Source organism: Pan paniscus, chromosome 10 (genome assembly GCF_029289425.2).
Source record: "Pan paniscus chromosome 10, NHGRI_mPanPan1-v2.0_pri, whole genome shotgun sequence".
Taxonomy (NCBI): Eukaryota; Metazoa; Chordata; class Mammalia; order Primates; family Hominidae; genus Pan; species Pan paniscus.
Window position 1 is genome coordinate 140,262,379 of NC_073259.2, and position 8,017 is coordinate 140,270,395.

Sequence of the window (8,017 nt, forward strand, 5' to 3'; positions counted from 1 at the left end):
TTCCTCTCCTTCTCTCACTCTCTGTGGCTGTTTCTCCTCTCTCTGGGTTCCCTGAGAGCCCAGCCTCTTGGATCTGCCTCTCCCAGGCACTGCTCCCTTTCAGCTGGCAAACAGTTCAAACCTCCCATCCTAACAACAACAGAAAACGTCCCCCCAGGCCTCGCTCTTCCTCCAAACACGAGACCATCCCCCTTTATGTTACTTAGGAGTCATTGGGTTGCTAGTGACAGAAAAACAAACCAAAACTGATTCAGGCAATCGGGAGTGTGTTGACTCCTATTGGTAACTGCCTTCAGGTGTGGCTTGATCCAGGGCTCAAATGGCCACCTCTGCTTTCTCTGGTTTGGCTCCATGTTCGGGCCTGTGCGGTAGCCCCTGGTGGCTTCAAGCTCTTGTCACCACAACTTCCAGCCTCTGGGAGTCTTTCCCATCCCACGAGTGTCCCAAGAGTCATTCTGGTCAGAATATTCTTGGTTGGAGCGCCTCACCGAGCCAGTGTGGGGGCTGAGCATGAGTGTCAGATGGTGCCACTTTCTCCTTTCCAGCCAGACGCCTTTTCTGTTCTTTCCTGGCATGATGGCACCGGTGATGAGAGCTCCAGTGCTGGGCTGAGAGAGCGTGGTGACACGCTCACCCTGGCTGTGCTCCTCTATTGGGGAAAGTGGTCTTCTCTCACTGTTGAGTAAGATACCAGCTGTGGGTATTTTTGTCAATGCTCCTTACTGAGCTGGGGGAACAGAGCTCCTCTCTGTTCCTTCTGAGAGTTTTGGTCATGAATCCATGTTGAATTTTATCACGCTTTTTTTCTGTGAGATTGTGTGATTTTTTTTCTTGAGCCTGTTAGAATTGTGGATTATATTGACAGATTTAAAAATAATTGAACCAGACTTGTGTCCCCGGGTTAACCTTCTCTTGTACGTGGCATATGATTCTTTTCATATATTGCAGAATTTGCTAACATTTTGTTAAGGATTTTTCCATCTATATTCATAAGAGATATTGGTCTGATTTTCTTTTTTGGTACGATTTTTATCTAGTTTTGGTATCTGGGTACTGTTAATCCATAAAATGAACTAGAAAATGTTCTCTACTTTTCTATTTGCTGGAAGAGTTGCATAGAATTGGGGTAAATGTTTATTTAAATGTGTGGTAAAATTTGCCAAACAATCTGGGCTTGGAGATTCCTTTATTAGGAGTTTTATAATTATATATTACATTTCCTTCATAGTTACGGGGTAGTCACACTGTCTGGTTCATGTTGGGTAGGTTGTGGTCTGCTGTGTTTTCTTAGGAATTGGTCTATTTCAACTGGGTTGTCAAATATTTCCTTATTCCTTTTTTTTTTTTTTTTTAATAGGGTCTCACTCTGTCACCCAGGCTAGAGTGCAGTGGTGCAATCATAGCTCACTGCAGCCTCAATCTCCTGGGCTTAAGTGATCCTCCCACCTCAGCCTCCAAAGTAGCTGAGACTACAGGCAGGTACCACCTGGCTAATTTTAAAACTTTTTTTGGTACAAAAAGGGTGTCATTATGTTGCCCAGGCTGATCTCAAACTCCTGGACTGAAGTGATCCTCCCAGAGTGTTGGGATCACAGGCGTGAGCCCCCGTGTCCAGCTGCCCTTGTTCTTTTCATGTTTATATCTGTGGGGTTGGTGTGTGTCTCATTCCTTCCTGATACTTGTGATTTGTGTCTTTTTTTGGTCATTTTTGCTAGAGGTTCACCCATTTACATATGTTTAAAGAAACCAGCTCTTTGACTTTCTGTATTGTTCCTCTGCTTTGCTTTCCATGATTTCTGTCATTTTTTCTTTCCTTCTGTCTGCTTGCATTGGGTTGATTTTGCTCCTTTTTCGTAGTTTCTTGAGGTGGGAGCTTTGATGATTGAATTGATCAGGCTTGTGCTGGAGCTTTTTAATTTTTATTTTTTGCTCCTTGTTTCTGGATTACCAGCTTCTTCAAGTCCAAGCATGGGATCGATGAAGCAAGAAGAAAATCCAAGGCCTTCACCACCACATCATCCTTTGGGTCCTGAGGTCCCTAGCCAGCCTGCTTCTCTCCACCCTGCAGGGTCCTAAGTTTTCTCATATAGAGTTTTATGCCATACTTAGTGAGATGAATAGAGAAAAATACCTCTGCTCTATCTTCCCAGGAGCAGAAGACCCATCCCACTGACTTTTTTTTTTTTTTTAAACAGAGTCTTGCTCTGTCACCCAGGCTGGAGTGCAGTGGCGCGATCTCGGCTCACTGCAAGCTCTGCCTCCCGGGTTCACACCATTCTTCTGCCTCAGCCTCCCGAGTAGCTGGGACTACAGGCATCGGCCACCATGCCCGGCTAATTTTTTGTATTTTTAGTAGAGACGGGGTTTCACCGTGTTAGCCAGGATGGTCTTGATCTCCCGACTTCGTGATCCACCCGCCTCAGCCTCCCAAAGTGCTGGGATTACAGGCGTGAGCCACCGTACCTGGCACCCATTGACTTTTGACATCAAGCATTGGCGTGATGCCTGGGGCTGACTTCCCTCTTGTCAGGGTCTGGCTGTATTTATTCCACCTGGATCATGTGCCAGTATAAAATTCTGTGTCATCTTTTCCTGAAACACAGTCTATTTAAATGTACAGATTAATCCTTCTTTCATGTCAGGTGAATTTTCTTGTGTGATAGCTTTAAGCAGCTCTCCCGTTTTACTTTTGAGGTTTTCTTTCTTAGAGGCACCTCTTCTCCCTGTGCAGACTTATCTTTGTGTGTATTCCAAATAATTCATTATCATTTTTTCTGTTGCTTCACCCTATGTATTAAAACATTTTTGGCCGGGTGTTGTGGCTCATGCCTGTAATCCTAGCACTTTGGGAGGCTGAGGCAGGTGGATTGGTCAAGCCCAGGAGTTTGAGACCAGCCCAGGCAACACAGCGAGACCCAATCTCTCCAAAAAAACATGAGCCCAGCGTGGTGGCGTGCACCTGTGGTCCCAGCTACCTGGGAGGCTGAGGCGGGAGGATCACCTGAGCCCAGGAGGTCAAGGGTGCAGGGAGCTGAGAACGTGCCCTACATTCCAGCCTGGGTGACACAGCAAGACCTGGTGTCAAAAACTAAAAACCATCTCGAATCGGTGCCCCTGCCACAAGCATTTTTTCTCGTCGGCAGCTCAGTTTTCAGCTGTGCTTAGTCTGGTTTCCGCTCCTCTGGGTTCTCTCGTTTCATCTTGGTGTTTTTTGGGTGTTCTTTCGTTTATTCAACGCTGTGATCGGTTGTTTTCATCTCATTCTTCAATTTTGTCACCTAAACCCCGTGGTCTTCTGTTACAAGTTTGCCAGCTTCGATCTTCTGAAGTGAGAGGTGCCTGCGCAGTGCTCTTCCATTCCTGGGGCTGTTTTCTTCTGGAATGGCTCTTTGCCTTGTGGCAACCTCTGCGTCCTCTCTTTTCTTTCCCTTTCTTTTCTCTCTCCCTCCGCCCCTCCCTCCCTTCCTTCCTTTTCTTTTTCTTTCTTCTTTCCTTCCTCCCTCCCTCCCTCCTTTTCTTACACATCTGAAGAGCTGCTGTGTTATTTTGTTTCATTTGAATATGTAACAAGTCCCCCTGTCTTCATTGGGTCAGAACCAGTAAATTTTCCCTGTTCCCTTCGCAGCTCCTGACCTCCCTCTGAGCCACGGTCGGAGTCGGTGGGAGGGAGGGAGGGCTGCGGTCAGCTGAGCCCTGGCGTCGACTTTGCTGCTGAGACAGGACCTCTTGCTTCCTGCAGCCCCCAAAGCCAGACAGAAGCTGAGCACTGCCCAGGAGGCCGCTTTCATTTCTGTGGGGACATCGGGACCAGCCACTGGACACCCCCAGGAAGGCCATGTTCTGAGGTTAGAAAGGGAAAAAGTCAGATCTCACTGAACTATGCCCGTTAAGGGGGAAATGATCCCAGTTTTGAAATCCATCTTCAAAGCCCTGTAAGCGTGGCCCGACGACGTTGTGCTCTGATGGGGAGCGTGTGCAGGGCACAGGCCGGGCAGCCACCACTTCGCCGCCCAGGAAATACCAGCCGGTCAACTTGGGTTAGTGCAGATAAGCCATTTAATTTAATTTTAAAATGACTGTGGGGCACAGGAAAGAACAAGAAGAAACCACAAACAAGGCTCCCATCTTCTTTGTCCCCGAGCAGGTAACTGTGCAACTTATCAAGATTGTCAGTTTAATTAACTTTGGCCGCCAGAGGAGGCCATTCTTATCTACACGACAAGCACCGCGGCTGTACCAGCCTCTGAGTTCCGACTTGGGTCCTGCAGGTGTGGCTTCCTGGCGCACGCGGGCTCTCTGACCTCAGGGAGGCTCCGAGCCTGCCTCCAGGACGCAGCCTTTGTCACTCTGTCTTACTCCACCTCCATCTCGGACCCCCGAGCTACTGGGCCAGGCTGCCTTCTGCATCCGTGGAGCCCCAGTGCCCGTGAGGGTGTCCAGGCCTCACCCTGTGGTGCCGTGCATGAATCCAGGCATGGAGGAAGTGTAGCTGGGCTTCTCTAAGCTGAGACAAGTAAAGATGAAGAGGCCCCCAGGTACCCAATTCCTATAGGTGTGAGGCCAGGGCACCAGACAAAGGCGTGAGCTGCAAGCACGGGCGTCTCCTACGGAAAAAGTGGCTCACACCAGAGCCTGGGCCCCGGAGGGAGGAGCCACGCGCCTGGGAGACCACACAGCTGGAAGCAGGACCAGTGTGGCCCGGGGACACTCCCCAAGCCGGGACTCGGCGACAGGCCCGGGGGCCTCAGGATGTCGATGTGCCTCGTGTTGCCCTCGCTGTGGCCGTCCCGGCTGTCCCGGCCTATGTCGGGCTTGAGTGGGGTGGCAGGTTCCGAGATGAGGAACGGCACTGAGAAGCCTCCTGTGCATCCGAACCCGCCACCGGTCACAGGAACACGGACTCTGATTGGTGGGTTTATTTTTTTGAGCTGCCCATCATGAGCCGCCCTCTGCTGAGCTTTGATCTCGATGCCTTAATCAGATGGGGCTCTGGTGATCTAGGGAGGGGAGAATGCGGTTTTATGAGAGGGGAAGGGACTCTGGGGCAGAGGGCAGGCTGCCGGATTCACCAAACCCGGGGTCCCGGCAATTCTCCCCGTGTCCATGCACTGGTGGGACTGTGGGCGGCACCTCCCCTCCCGGGATGGGTCTGTGTCCCGAGGCCCTGGGTCTCGGTGGCCTTTGATTTGCCGTGGTTGGTAGAACATGGTGGAAGGGGTGTGAGGCCTTAAAACGCCTCCACTGGGCTGCGGCTCTCCCACGCCCACCGCAGAAGGAACCGGCCTGACCTACAGGAAGGTGAGAGTGGTGTGCGGAATTTCTCCACGGGAGCCCTGGAACGTGAGGACGTGCCCCGTCCTCAGTTTAACTCAAAAGGGGGGTCATCGGGGTGGCCTCGCCTACTCACTAGCGCCTCAGAGCCAGGAGAACCGGCCATGCTGTTTCCGGTTGGAAGATGGGAAGGGCCCTTGAGAGGAAGATGCCGGCAGCCTTCAGGAGCCGAGAGGGGACCCGGCTGACAACCTGCAAGGAGGCCGGGACCTCAGCCCTGCCGCTGCAGGCCCCCAGAGCTGCCAGGTCCCCCCGCGAGCCTGCAGGCAGGTTCTTCCCCAGAGCCTGCAGGCAGGTTCTTCCCCAGAGCCTGCAGAACGGCACCTGCCCTGCTGGCACCTGGACTCCAGGCTGTGAGCCCTGAGCGGCAAATCCACCCACACCCTGGCTGAGTCCTGGCCATGGAAGCTGCCAGGGGATGAACTGGCGTTGCTCTGAACCGCTAGGTACGGGGCTCATCAGAAACAGAAAACTGAGGCAGGAGGCCGTGCGGAGGACAGCCCAGGCCGCAGCGACGCCAGCCCCACCCGCCAGCTGCCAGGAGCCGTCTGCTGCCCGGCCTGGCCAGCCCTGCTGGTGACCATGGCTGCCCATGAGGCAGCCCAGGGAGCCCCCATGGACCCAGAGAAGTGTGAGGACCAGGAGCCCAGCGCTGCTTTAACCTGCTGCGTTTCGGGTGGTTTAGTTCCCGTGTTGTGTGTGGACCCATCGTGGCACGGGGGATTCTGCCCAGCAACTGCTCTGTGTTCTGAGACACTAAAGGCCAGTGCAGCGTTAGAGTCAGGCTGGAGGTGGGGGGCAGGGATGAGGAAGAGGGGACGAGAAGTTGGGGGAGGGAGAGGAGGAGGAGCAGGAGCAGGAGGGAGGGTGGGGCTGCTCTCTGGGCAGCCAGGCTCAATACACAGAGAAGCTTCCCTCAGTGACTAAGCCGGGCCAGGAGAGGCTGATTCCGGGGAATGAGCCCACTGCTCTGCCCTCTTCCCGTCCCCACTCCGCCACCTCCCCAGCTCTGTCCTGATTTCACACAAACCCATCATTCCATTTTATTCCAGAGATGAAATCAGTTCTGCAGCTCACCCTATCCCCACCTTGAGCACCGCCTGAGGGCGCAGGTGGGGTCCCTCCCTGCCCAGCGGGGGATGGGGTGGGGGTGGGGGGGCGCGCACCTGGAGCTGCGCTTCCCTCTGGCGGCCTCCCTGCCCGGTGAGGAGCTGTGCCTCCGGGGTCTGTCTCCCGGCATTTTTCATATTCCATGGGGTTCTGTCATCCTGACTGTGAAGGGCACACGGAGCCGGGTCCTGGCCCATTTGACCGGCTCAGCTCACCCCTGGGCTGCCTGTTCGCCTGTGTCCGTCTGTCCGTCCATCTGTCTGCTGGCCACAACTCTTCCACCCTCGGGGAGGTGTTTTTCCCCCTCTGCTGGGCCTGCACGAAGACGTGTGTGCTCAGGCCGACGTCTGCAGTGTAGACACAGCTCCCTAGGCTCACTTGTGGTGTGTGTGGTGTGGACGCTGTCCTGTGCTGGTGTTGTGCTGTGTCCGGTGCAGGCACCGTCCTCTGGCTTCTCTGTGGTGTGTGCAGCGTAGACGCTGTCCCGGCGGGGCTCGGAGGGAACCGCCCGGCATAGTGTGAGGGGCGGGGCCGCTCCTGCGGAGTCCACGGAGATCGGCCGGCCGCGGGGGCTTCTTCGCCGAGGGAGTCGGGGCGGGGCCTGTCCTTCCGTGGACGGAGCACGGAGGCGCCCACGGCCGGAGGGAGGAGGAGACGCAGCGACGGAGGAGTCGAGGGCGGGGCCTGGAGCGGCCCTTTTCCCTTTGAAGTCATTGCGCGCGGGTCCCATGCGGCGGGCGGCGCCCGTCTCGGGTGCAGGTCCGCGGGGTGTGATGCATGTTCCGGCGGCGTCTCCCCGCCCTCCCCGCCGCCTCTCCCCGCCCTCCCCGGCGCCCCTCCCCGCCGCCCCTCCCCGGCGCCCCTCCCCGCCCTCCCCGCCGGCCCTCCCCGCCCTCCCTCCCCGCCCTCCCCGCCGCCCCTCCCCGCCGCCCCTCCCCGCCCTCCCCGCCGCCTCTCCCCGCCGCCCCTCCCCGGCGCCTCTCCCCGCCCTCCCCGGCGCCCCTCCCCGGCGCCCCTCCCCGGCGCCCCTCCCCGCCGCCCCTCCCCGCCGCCCCTCGCCGCCCCTCCCCGCCGCCCCTCCCCGCCGCCCCTCGCCGCCCCTCCCCGCCGCCTCTCCCCGCCGCCCCTCCCCGGCGCCTCTCCCCGCCCTCCCCGGCGCCCCTCCCCGGCGCCCCTCCCCGGCGCCCCTCCCCGGCGCCCCTCCCCGCCGCCCCTCCCCGCCGCCCCTCGCCGCCCCTCCCCGCCGCCCCTCGCCGCCCCTCCCCGCCGCCCCTCCCCGCCCTCCCCGGCGCCCCTGCGCGGCGCCCCTCCCCGGCGCCCCTGCCCGGCGCCCCTGCCCGGCGCCCCTGCCCGGCGCCCCTGCCCGGCGCCCCTCCCCGCCGCCCCTCCCCGGCGCCCCTCCCCGCCGCCCCTCCCCGGCGCCCCTCCCCGGCGCCCCTCCCCGGCGCCCCTGCCCGGCGCCCCTCCCCGCCGCCCCTCCCCGGCGCCCCTCCCCGGCGCCCCTCCCCGGCGCCCCTCCCCGCCGCCCCTCCCCGGCGCCCCTGCCCGGCGCCCCTGCCCGGCGCCCCTCCCCGGC

At 58.0% G+C, this 8,017-nt stretch overlaps 1 long non-coding RNA gene across 1 annotated transcript; it reads right to left on the minus strand.

Moving 5' to 3' along the window:
* Positions 1 to 350: 350 nt before the first annotated feature.
* Positions 351 to 7,243, minus strand: LOC129393562 (uncharacterized). The gene is made up of 3 exons (XR_008620553.2): positions 6,498 to 7,243; positions 5,408 to 5,523; positions 351 to 4,997 (listed from the first exon to the last, which is right to left on the minus strand). It is a non-coding gene; the product is annotated as an uncharacterized LOC129393562 (long non-coding RNA).
* Between the last annotated feature and the right edge of the window lie 774 nt (positions 7,244 to 8,017).